The sequence below is a fragment of the Heptranchias perlo genome, chromosome 17 (assembly GCF_035084215.1).
Source record: "Heptranchias perlo isolate sHepPer1 chromosome 17, sHepPer1.hap1, whole genome shotgun sequence".
NCBI classification, from domain to species: Eukaryota; Metazoa; Chordata; class Chondrichthyes; order Hexanchiformes; family Hexanchidae; genus Heptranchias; species Heptranchias perlo.
The window spans coordinates 1,544,196-1,556,783 of record NC_090341.1 but is presented as its reverse complement, the minus strand read 5'-3'; positions in this window follow the sequence as shown (position 1 = coordinate 1,556,783).

Below are 12,588 nucleotides of genomic sequence, written 5' to 3'. Positions count from 1 at the left end.
TGGGTCATGGTGTGGGGTGGGTCATGGCGTGGGGTGGGGGGATAGATTGGGGTGGGTCATGGTGTGGGGTGGGTCATGGCGTGGGGTGGGGGGATAGATTGGGGTGGGTCATGGGGTGGGGTGGGGGGATAGATTGGGGTGGGGCATGGTGTGGGGGGATAGATTGGGGTGGGGCATGGTGTGGGGGGATAGATTGGGGTGGGTCATGGTGTGGGGTGGGGGGATAGATTGGGGTGGGTCATGGGGTGGGGTGGGGGGATAGATTGGGGTGGGGCATGGTGTGGGGGGATAGATTGGGGTGGGTCATGGTGTGGGGTGGGGGGATAGATTGGGGTGGGGCATGGGGTGGGGTGGGGGGATAGATTGGGGTGGGTCATGGTGTGGGGTGGGGGGATAGATTGGGGTGGGTCATGGCGTGGGGTGGGGGGATAGATTGGGGTGGGTCATGGCGTGGGGTGGGGGGATAGATTGGGGTGGGGGGAGACTCCTGTCTATTTCGGAGCCAAAACACGAATGTCCTTGTGTTCATTCGAGGGAATTGATGAATCTTAAAAGCAGAGTCCAGGTGGTTTATGAATATAAATCACCCTCAGCCCATCCCGGAAGGACTCCTGAACTCCTGTCAGTGTGTGTCGTACAATAAGGTGCTGCGTCTGCAGGTAATTTGGGGTCTCTCAATTATCCCGGGGTTTGTAAAGTGATAGAATCTGATCAAAACTCCGTTCTTCTCCTCCCAATAACAGTCCAGGAACAGACTTCAGTCAATCCTCCGTCAGTACAATTAATGACTTATTAAAATGTCTGTCATTAATGAGACTGTTTGATCTGATCTGATTTCAAGGATTGTGTTTAGAATCTTACGACAGTTATGCCTCAATCTAACCGTCTGACTTCAGCCCGTCTAAACCAGGAGCCTCATTAACCCTCGCGTTCTGCCAGCTTTGTGTCTGGTTCGATTTCAACAAACAACAACTTGCATTTATATAACACCTGTAACGTAGAAAAACATCACAGGGCCCACAACACAGGCAAAAGGAAAAACCGTTCACTCACAAATCCTGCCAAGTTCTCAAGTCCAGAGTGTTGGGTCCCTCAGCCGGGGCTCGGTGAGCAGCACTCTCACCTCTGAGACAGAAGGTCGTGGGTTCGAGTCCCACTTCAGAGACTTGAGCCAATAATCCAGACTGACACTCCCAGTGCAGAACTGAGGGAGCGCCGCACTGTCGGAGGGTCAGTACTGAGGGAGTATCGGAGGGTCAGTACTGAGGGAGCGCCACACTGTCGGGGGGTCAGTACTGAGGGAGTATCGGAGGGTCAGTACTGAGGGAGCGCCACACCGTCGGGGGGTCAGTACTGAGGGAGTATCGGAGGGTCAGTACTGAGGGAGCGCCACACTGTCGGAGGGTCAGTACTGAGGGAGTATCGGAGGGTCAGTACTGAGGGAGCGCCACACTGTCGGAGGGTCAGTACTGAGGGAGCGCCGCACTGTCGGAGGGTCAGTACTGAGGGAGCGCCGCACTGTCGGAGGGGCAGTACTGAGGGAGCGCCGCACTGTCGGAGGGGCAGTACTGAGGGAGCGCCGCACTGTCGGAGGGGCAGTACTGAGGGAGCGCCGCACTGTCGGAGGGGCAGTACTGAGGGAGCGCCGCACTGTCGGAGGGTCAGTACTGAGGGAGCGCCGCACTGTCGGAGGGTCAGTACTGAGGGAGTGTCGGAGGGTCAGTACTGAGGGAGCGCCGCACTGTCGGAGGGGCAGTACTGAGGGAGCGCCGCACTGTCGGAGGGTCAGTACTGAGGGAGCGCCGCACTGTCGGAGGGTCAGTACTGAGGGAGTGTCGGAGGGTCAGTACTGAGGGAGCGCCGCACTGTCGGAGGGTCAGTACTGAGGGAGCGCCGCACTGTCGGAGGGGCAGTACTGAGGGAGCGCCGCACTGTCGGAGGGTCAGTACTGAGGGAGCGCCGCACTGTCGAAGGGTCAGTACTGAGGGAGTGTCGGAGGGTCAGTACTGAGGGAGTGTCAGAGGGTCAGTACTGAGGGAGTGTTGGAGGGTCAGTACTGAGGGAGCGCCGCACTGTCGGAGGGTCAGTACTGAGGGAGTGTCGGAGGGTCAGTACTGAGGGAGCGCCGCACTGTCGGAGGGTCAGTACTGAGGGAGCGCCGCACTGTCGGAGGGGCAGTACTGAGGGAGCGCCGCACTGTCGGAGGGTCAGTACTGAGGGAGTGCCGCACTGTCGGAGGGTCAGTACTGAGGGAGCGCCGCACTGTCGGAGGGTCAGTACTGAGGGAGCGCCGCACTGTCGGAGGGTCAGTACTGAGGGAGCGCCGCACTGTCGGAGGGTCAGTACTGAGGGAGCGCCGCACTGTCGGAGGGTCAGTACTGAGAGAGCGCCGCACTGTCGAAGGGTCAGTACTGAGGGAGCGCCGCACTGTCGAAGGGTCAGTACTGAGGGAGCGCCGCACTGTCGAAGGGTCAGTACTGAGGGAGTGTCGGAGGGTCAGTACTGAGGGAGTGTCAGAGGGTCAGTACTGAGGGAGTGTCGGAGGGTCAGTACTGAGGGAGCGCCGCACTGTCGGAGGGTCAGTACTGAGGGAGTGTCGGAGGGTCAGTACTGAGGGAGGGCCGCACTGTCGGAGGGTCAGTACTGAGGGAGCGCTGCACTGTCGGAGGGGCAGTACTGAGGGAGCGCCGCACTGTCGGAGGGTCAGTACTGAGGGAGTGCCGCACTGTCGGAGGGTCAGTACTGAGGGAGCGCCGCACTGTCGGAGGGTCAGTACTGAGGGAATGCCTTACTGTCGGAGGGTCAGTACTGAGGGAGCGCCGCACTGTCGGAGGGTCAGTACTGAGGGAGCACCGCACTGTCGGAGATGCCGTCTTTTGGATGAGACGTTAAACCAAGGCCCTGTCTGCCCTTTCAGGTGGACGTGAAAGATCCCACAGCCACTATTTTGAAGAAGAGCTGGGGAGTTCTCCCCACTGTCCTGGGCCAATATTTATCCTTCAACCAAAATCACTAGAGACAGATTATCTGGTCATTTTCACATTGCTGTTTGTGGGATCTTGCTGTGCATAAATTGGCTGCCACGTTTCCTACATTACAAGAATGACGACACTTCAAAAGTACTGCACTGGCTGTGAAGAGCTTTGTGATGTTTTGAGATTGTGAAAGGCGGTTCAGAAAAGCAAGTGTTCGTTTTCTTTCAGTGTGAATCACGGTGTATTGTAGCCTGGGTTACAGCTCATCTGTCCCTGGGCATTAATTGGTTTTTAGTCCCTTGAGGCTAGATCGAGGTCAAAGATCTATTTCTGCACTCCTGCCTCTCACTGGAAGTGTATATTAGGACAATGCACACTCGCTGTCACTGGACACACACTCACAGGCTGGGATTGTGCAATTTCACAGGACAAACTCTCAGCTTGTAAGACATTTTAACCCCTAGACTGAACCTTCAGTGATGAACACATTAACATGATGATATCGATCATGTTAACTCTGCTAAGAAACCTCCCAGAGTGACCATTTAATAGTTAGATTTTAACGAATGATAATGTAAACAAGCTGAGCCAGTCTGTAAAAGGTTATTTTGATGATAATGTGAACCAGCTCCAGCCAATCCCATCGTTTCCCTTCTCCAGCTAAGAGGAGGGGCAGTCTGTCCGACTAACTCCACACAGACAAGTGGAATGTGCCACCTGCTCTCAGGAGAGCAAGAGTCAGCTGTCTGTGCTGGGGCCAGAAAACTAATCACAGCCCTGGTCTAAATTTGGCCATCGCTGATGGCCAGTATCATTTATCTCGGTTAAATCAAGACACAGTCGCTGTCGTAATCAGTCTCAAACATTGAGCTGAACAAGCAGGCATGAAGGTGACGTTCAGCCTGCTGATCCCTCACTTCGTCTCTCTCCGTCCCAATTCTCAATTCATCGATCACCCTCTCCTTCCCGGTTCACCAACGCCTCGATTTTAAATCCTCACCCTCGTGTTCAAATCCCTCCATGGCCTCCACCACACTCCCTATCTCTGTAACTTCCTCCATCCCTACAACCCTCCGAGACCTCTGCGCTCCTCCAATTCTGGCCTCTTGGGCATCCCCGATTTTAATCGCTCCACCATTGGCAGCCGTGCCTTCAGCTGTCTAGACCCTAAGCTCTGGAATTCCCTCCCTAAACCTCTCTGTCTCTCTTTCCTCCTTTAAGACACTCCTTAAAACCTATCACTTTGACCAAGCTTTTGGTCGCCTGTCCTAATATCTCCTTATGCTCGGTGTCAAGTTTGACCTGACTGAAACCAGGATTAGTGTGAGTGATAGCAGGATTAGTACAACTGATGTCAGGATTAGTGTGAATGATATTGGGATTAGTGTGAGTTTTATTGGGATTAGTGTGTGTTATTGGGATCAGTGTGAGTGTTATTGGGATCAGTGTGAATGATATCGGGATCAGTGTGAGTGTTATTGGGATCAGTGTGAATGTTATTGAGATTAGTGTGAATGATATTGGGATCAGTGTGAATGATATTGGGATTAGTGTGAGTGTTATTGGGATTAGTGTGGATGATATTGGGATTAGTGTGAGTGTTATTGGGATCAGTGTGAATGATATTGGGATTAGTGTGGATGATATTGGGATCAGTGTGAATGTTATTGAGGTTAGTGTGAATGATATTGGGATTAGTGTGGATGATATTGGGATCAGTGTGAATGTTATTGGGATTAGTGTGGATGATATTGGGATCAGTGTGAATGATATTGGGATTAGTGTAAATGTTATTGGGATCAGTGTGAATGATATTGGGATTAGTGTGAGTGTTATTGGGATCAGTGTGAATGATATTGGGATTAGTGTGAGTGTTATTGGGATCAGTGTGAATGATATTGGGATCAGTGTGAATGATATTGGGATTAGTGTGGAAGTTATTGGTATCAGTGTGAGTGTTATTGGGATCAGTGTGAATGATATTGGTATCAGTGTGAATGATATTGGGATCAGTGTGAGTTTTATTGAGATTAATGTGGATGATATTGGGATCAGTGTGAGTGTTATGGGGACCAGTGTGAATGATATTGGGATCAGTGTGAGTGTTATTGAGGTTAGTGTGGATGATATTGGGATCAGTGTGAATGTTGTTGGGATTAGTGTAAATGTTATTGGGATCAGTGTGAATTATATCAGGATTAGTGTGAGTGTTATTGGGATTAGTGTGGATGATATTGGGATTAGTGTGAGTTTTATTGAGATTAGTGTGGATGATATTGGGATCAGTGTGAATGTTGTTGGGATTAGTGTAAATGTTATTGGGATCAGTGTGAATTATATCAGGATTAGTGTGAGTGTTATTGGGATTAGTGTGGATGATATTGGGATCAGTGTGAATGTTGTTGGGATTAGTGTAAATGTTATTGGGATCAGTGTGAATGATATCGGGATTAGTGTGAGTGTTATTGGGATCAGTGTGAATGTTATTGGGATCAGTGTGAATGATATGGGGATTAGAGCGAGTGATATGGGGATTAGAGCGAGTGATATGGGGATTAGAGCGAGTGATATGGGGATTAGTGCGAGTGATATGGGGATTAGTGCGAGTGATATGGGGATTAGAGCAAGTGATATGGGGATTAGAGCGAGTGATATGGGGATTAGTGCGAGTGATATGGGGATTAGAGCGAGTGATATTGGGATTAGTGCGAGTGATATTGGGATTAGTGCGAGTGATATGGGGATTAGTGCGAGTGATATTGGGATTAGTGCGAGTGATATGGGGATTAGTGCGAGTGATATTGGGATTAGTGCGAGTGATATGGGGATTAGTGCGAGTGATATTGGGATTAGTGCGAGTGATATGGGGATTAGTGCGAGTGATATGGGGATTAGTGCGAGTGATATTGGGATTAGTGCGAGTGATATTGGGATTAGTGCGAGTGATATGGGGATTAGTGCGAGTGATATGGGGAGTCGAGCGAGTGATATGGGGATTAGTGCGAGTGCTATGGGGATTAGTGCGAGTGCTATGGGGAGTCGAGCGAGTGATATGGGGATTAGTGCAAGTGATATTGGGATTAGTGCGAGTGATATGGGGATTAGTGCGAGTGATATGGGGAGTCGAGCGAGTGATATGGGGATTAGTACGAGTGATATTGGGATTAGTGCGAGTGAAATGGGGATTAGTGCGAGTGATATTGGGATTAGTGCGAGTGATATGGGGATTAGTGCGAGTGATATGGGGAGTCGAGCGAGTGATATGGGGATTAGTACGAGTGATATGGGGATTAGTGCGAGTGATATGGGGATTAGAGCGAGTGATATGGGGATTAGTGCGAGTGATATGGGGAGTTGAGCGAGTGATATAGGGATTAGTGCGAGTGATATGGGGATTAGTGCGAGTGATATGAGGATTAGTGCGAGTGATATGGGGATTAGTGGAAGTGATATGGGGAGTCGAGCGAGTGATATGGGGATTAGTACGAGTGATATTGGGATTAGTGCGAGTGAAATGGGGATTAGTGCGAGTGATATTGGGATTAGTGCGAGTGATATGGGGATTAGTGGAAGTGATATGGGGAGTCGAGCGAGTGATATGGGGATTAGTACGAGTGATATGGGGATTAGTGCGAGTGATATGGGGAGTCGAGCGAGTGATATGGGGATTAGTGCGAGTGATATGGGGAGTTGAGCGAGTGATATAGGGATTAGTGCGAGTGATATGGGGATTAGTGCGAGTGATATGGGGATTAGAGCGAGTGATATGGGGAGTCGAGCGAGTGATATGGGGAGTCGAGCGAGTGATATGGGGATTCGAGCGACTGATATGGGGATTAGTGCGAGTGATATGGGGAGTCGAGCGAGTGATATGGGGATTAGTGCAAGTGATATGTGGAGTCGAGCGAGTGATATGGGGATTAGTGCAAGTGATATGGGGATTAGTGCGAGGGCAATTTTTTCACTCAAAGGTTGGTGAGTGTCTGGAACGAGCTGCCAGAGGCAGTAGTAGAGGCGGGTACAATTTTGTCTTTTAAAAAGCATTTGGACAGTTACATGGGTAAGATGGGTATAGAGGGATACGGGCCAAGTGCAGGCAATTGGGACTAGCTTAGTGGTATAAACTGGGCGACATGGACATGTTGGGCCGAAGGGCCTGTTTCCATGTTGTAAACTTCTATGATTCTATGATTCTATGATATGGGGATTAGTGCGAGTGATATGGGGATTAGTGCGAGTGATATGGGGATTAGTGCGAGTGATATGGGGAGTCGAGCGAGTGATATGGGGATTAGTGCGTGTGATATGGGGAGTCGAGCGAGTGATATAGGGATTAGTGCGAGTGATATGGGGATTAGTGCAAGTGATATGGGGATTAGTGCGAGTGATATGGGGATTAGTGCGTGTGATATGGGGAGTCGAGCGAGTGATATGGGGAGTCGAGCAAGTGATATGAGGATTAGTGCGTGTGATATGGGGAGTCGAGCGAGTGATATGGGGATTAGTGCGAGTGATATGGGGATTAGTGCAAGTGATATGGGGATTAGTGCGAGTGATATGGGGATTAGTGCGAGTGATATGGGGAGTCGAGCAAGTGATATTGGGATTAGTGCAAGTGATATGGGGATTCGTGGGAGTGATATGGGGAGTCGAGCGAGTGATATGGGGATTAGTGCGAGTGATATGGGGATTAGTGCGAGTGATATGGGGAGTCGAGCGAGTGATATGGGGATTAGTGCGAGTGATATGGGGATTAGTGCAAGTGATATGGGGAGTCGAGCGAGTGATATGGGGATTAGTGCGAGTGATATGGGGATTAGTGCGAGTGATATGGGGAGTCGAGCGAGTGATATGGGGATAAGTGCGTGTGATATGGGGAGTCGAGCGAGTGATATGGGGATTAGTGCGAGTGATATTGGGATTAGTGCGAGTGATATGGTGATTAGTGCGAGTGATATGGGGATTAGTGCGAGTGATATGGGGATTAGTCCGAGTGATATGGGGATTAGTGCGTGTGATATGGGGAGTCGAGTGAGTGATATGGGGATTAGTGTGAGTGATATGGGGATTAGTGCGAGTGATATGGGGATTAGTGCGAGTGATATGGGGAGTCGAGCGAGTGATATGGGGATTAGTGCGAGTGATATGGGGAGTCGAGCGAGTGATATGGGGATTAGTGCGAGTAATATCACATGTGATGTGACATGGACGATACAGAATGATGTCCTTCCATCATGGTTCCCCCTCACCCCTGGACACAGCCCTGACTGTGCAGCAAGTAAAACAAGAGAAAGTGTAAAACTCAGATGAATCGGGGATGGCTCAGTGGGGAAACACACTGGCTGGTGTGACAAGGAGCCGTCCCTCCAGGGCACAAAGTTTCCACCCTGTTCAGTGGTCCCAGCTGGCACTGGCTTTAGAACGGGAGAAATCAGCCAGGGTTCCTGCTCCTGATCACTGTCCAGTGACCCCTGGGTTAGAGAGAGGGGAAATCAGCCAGGGTTCCTGCTCCTGATCACTGTCCAGTGACCCCGGGGTTAGAGAGAGGGGGAAATCAGCCAGGGTTCCTGCTCCTGATCACTGTCCATTGACCCCTGGGTTAGAGAGAGGGGAAATCAGCCAGGGTTCCTGCTCCTGATCACTGTCCAGTGACCCCAGGGTTAGAGAGAGGGGGAAATCAGCCAGGGTTCCTGCTCCTGATCACTGTCCAGTGACCCCTGGGTTAGAGAGAGGGGAAATCAGCCAGTGTTCCTGCTCCCGATCACTGTCCAGTGACCCCTGCTGGAAATGTGTGGGGATGTCGGTTGGGGGCAGAATTGGTGTTGGCTGTGAAGCACCCAACAGTCGAATATCTTGTCAACACTCACCGTCTAAACTTACACGAGTTGCAGCCACTTGGGTGGGGTACCAGAGGGTGATGAACTGTACCCCAGTGCGTGGAGAGAAAGGGAGGGAATGGGGGGAAAATAATACTCATGTCAGTGAAGAGTGGTTATCCCGGCAGCTGGGGAGCGCCATCCCAGTGAGCAGCACAGCTGTATGCCTCAGCATTTTACACAATCCTGGAAGGATAGCCGCTAAGCCATTTGCTTCATTCCACTGTGGCCTGGAGCTCAAGTTACACCATCAGCTGCCACTTCAACCTAAGGCCCATGTGTTATTAGTTTAACCTGTTCCCAGCGAGGGGCAGCAGCTGTCATGACGAATGGGAGCTCAGCACCGCCTCTCCCCTCACCTCACAGGCAAGTGAGATATCATTCCTTCCATTTCAGAGCTGTGTGGAACTCACAAAGATCCTTAGCAAAGAGTCTTTGCCCAGCGATGCATGGCCTGTACTGGCTACCCAGAGGCTGCACCAATCACTCTCAATGACCCCTGGGCGGAGAGGGGAAATCAGCCAGGGTTCCTGCTCCTGATCACCGTCCAGTGACCCCTGGGTTAGAGAGAGGGGAAATCAGCCAGGGTTCCTGCTCCTGATCACTGTCCAGTGACCCCTGGGTTAGAGAGAGGGGAAATCAGCCAGGGTTCCTGCTCCTGATCACCGTCCAGTGACCCCTGGGTTAGAGAGAGGGGAAATCAGCCAGGGTTCCTGCTCCTGATCACTGTCCAGAGGGTGAGGTTTGAGCCCAACTTTAAGGACCACAGACAGGGCCTTTACTGTAGGCTCAGCTTCACTTCCTTAACTCTGACTTGTGGACACAATTTGTAAGGAAGTTGAACAAAGATGCACTTGTCTGTGAGGCATAAATGAATCATGGAAGGGAGGGAGGGAGGGAGGGAAAAGGGAGGAAGGAAGGTGGGAGGGAGGGAGGAAGGAGGAACATGTGTTCTTATGGCACCTTATCACCTCTCTCAGAAACACCCCAAACCACTTTGCACACAATGAATTGCTTTGGAGCGCTGATACTGTTGTTAAGTGCATAAATATGGCAGCCATTTTTGCACACAGCAAGATTCCACAAACAGGACTGTGACGATTGACCAGTTAATCTGTTCTTGGTGGTTTTGGTTGCAGGATAAATGTTGGCCAAGGGATATCCTTTAATATCCACCTATCACCAATGTAGTGAGTCCTGTAATGGACGGTATCTCTGACATTTCCCTCCGCTCGGACTAGATTACAGACTCAAACCATAATCATCGTACAAACAGCTGATTGGTGACTTGCTGGATTGATCCATTGGAGGGGAACCCATGATTCATTGGGTGTAAATCCATCTGTTGATTCGCTGTCGCATGTTTTGCCTCACTGCCCAAGACGGGATTATAACCCAATCAGACTGGGGGACGATCTGTAATGATTGAATCACCAATAATTCCTCAATGTCTATTGGTTCCGGGCACTTTGAGGAGTCGTTATGCGTGAGCCTGGATTGGTGCGATACTCTGGGTGCTGGCTGTCCCACTGTGGGTTTGATTCATGCTTTCGGCGATTTAGCTTCTGTTCCCAGTTATAAATGGTCGTGTCACTGATCTCTGAGCAGCAGCTTAGAGCTGCACATTGTTGACATACTAATGATGTAACGGAGAAGATGGAGAGAGACTAGAGCTCTCTAACGAGCCAACATTCACCCAGCTCAGCGATGCAGGTAAAGTGTCTCGAGTCCTTCCCCCTCCAGTCTGCCTCATGAGGTGACACAGTCCCGTGCGCTCCTGGAGTCTGGTGGCCTCTTCCTTTCCAGAATAATTTACTATAATCACGGCCCTGGTTCCCGGTGACTGAATAAGTTAAATTTTATTTTTATTACATGGAATTCCAGGGATTTTTACCAGTGTTGGGGGAATCCTATTTCACAATTCTGTCCAATTTTCCATGAAAACTGTAAATCAGTGACCTTGGCAATAACTGACTGCAACTCTGGATTTTTTTCACCCTTTCTTCGGCACAGATCAGTTCCCCCCCCCAATAAAAGGAGCTGACTTGTGCTGACAGACCCCGCCAGTACCTTTGCCCGAATGGCCATTCTTCATATGTGAGCCCAGACAGCAAATATCAGCAGGATATTGAACCATGAGGGGCTCGCAACTGAACCAGAGCCCCTCCTCACCCAGTGTCCACGGGTGTGTATCTCCGATAGTCCTGGTGTTTAATAATCCTCAGAGCAAGGCAGCATCGGCACACTGACATTATCATTCAAGCAGCTGTAGCCAGCGCCCCCTCTCATCAATAGCGTAAGCTGTGACTCAATGGGTATCTCTCTCGCCTCTGAGTCAGAAGGTCGTCCCACTCCAGAGACTTGAGCACAAAATCCAGGCTAACACTCCCAGTGCAGTACTGAGGGAGCACCGCACTGTCGGAGGGTCAGTACTGAGGGAGCACCGCACTGTCGGAGGGTCAGTACTGAGGGAGCACCGCACTGTCGGAGGGTCAGTACTGAGGGAGCACCGCACTGTCGGAGGGTCAGTACTGAGGGAGCGCCGCACTGTCGGAGGGTCAGTACTGAGGGAGCGCCGCACTGTCGGAGGGTCAGTACTGAGGGAGCGCCGCACTGTCGGAGGGTCAGTACTGAGGGAGGGTTGCACTGTCGGAGGGTCAGTACTGAGGGAGCACCGCACTGTCGGAGGGTCAGTACTGAGGGAGCGCCGCACTGTCGGAGGGTCAGTACTGAGGGAGCGCTGCACTGTCGGAGGGTCAGTACTGAGGGAGCACTGCACTGTCGGAGGGTCAGTACTGAGGGAGTGCTGCACTGTCGGAGGGTCAGTACTGAGGGAGTGCTGCACTGTCGGAGGGTCAGTACTAAGGGAGCGCCGCACTGTCGGAGGTGCCGTTTTTTGGATGAGATGTCAAACCGAGGCCCCGTCTGCCCCCTCAGGTGGATGTAAAAGATCCCATAGCCACTATTTTGAAATAGTGCAGGGAAGTTCTCCCCAGTGTCCTAGCCAATATCTATCTCTCAACTTGGGATCTTGCTGTGTGCAAGTTGGCTGCCACGTTTCCTACATTACAACAGTGACTACACTTCAAAAATACTTCATTGGCTGTAAAGCACTTTGGGACATCCTGAGGTTGTGAAAGGCGCTATATAAATGCAAGTTCTTTCGTTCTCGCTTTCCTATGGGGAGAGGGCGGGTAGGTGGGGTGTTTCTATCAAAAAGGAAGAGGCTTTTTAAATCTAATGGCCTTTTACTGTTCCTAAAAATCCTTCCTTAGATAAGGAGACCAAAACTGTATGCAGTATGCCAGGTGAGGTCTCACCAAAGCTCTGTGAATGGCACCAGTCACATGACGATTGGGAAGCACCCTGTACTCACCCATTGGGCAATCGAGGCCGCTGCTCTCCTGCAATAAGAAACATAAGAACATAAGAAATAGGAGCAGGAGTAGGCCATTCGGCCCCTCGAGCCTGCACCGCCATTCAATCAGATCATGGCTGATCTTTGACCTCAACTCCACCTCCCCGCCTGATCCCCATATCCCTTTATTCCCCTCGAGTCCAAAAATCTATCCATCTCAGCCTTGAATATATTCAACGACTCAGCATCCACAGCCCTCTGGGGCAGAGAATTCCAAAGATTCACACCCTCTGAGTGAAGAAATTCCTCCTCATCTCAGTCCTAAATGTCCGACCCCTGATCCTGAGACTATGCCCCCGAGTTCTAGACTCTCCAGCCA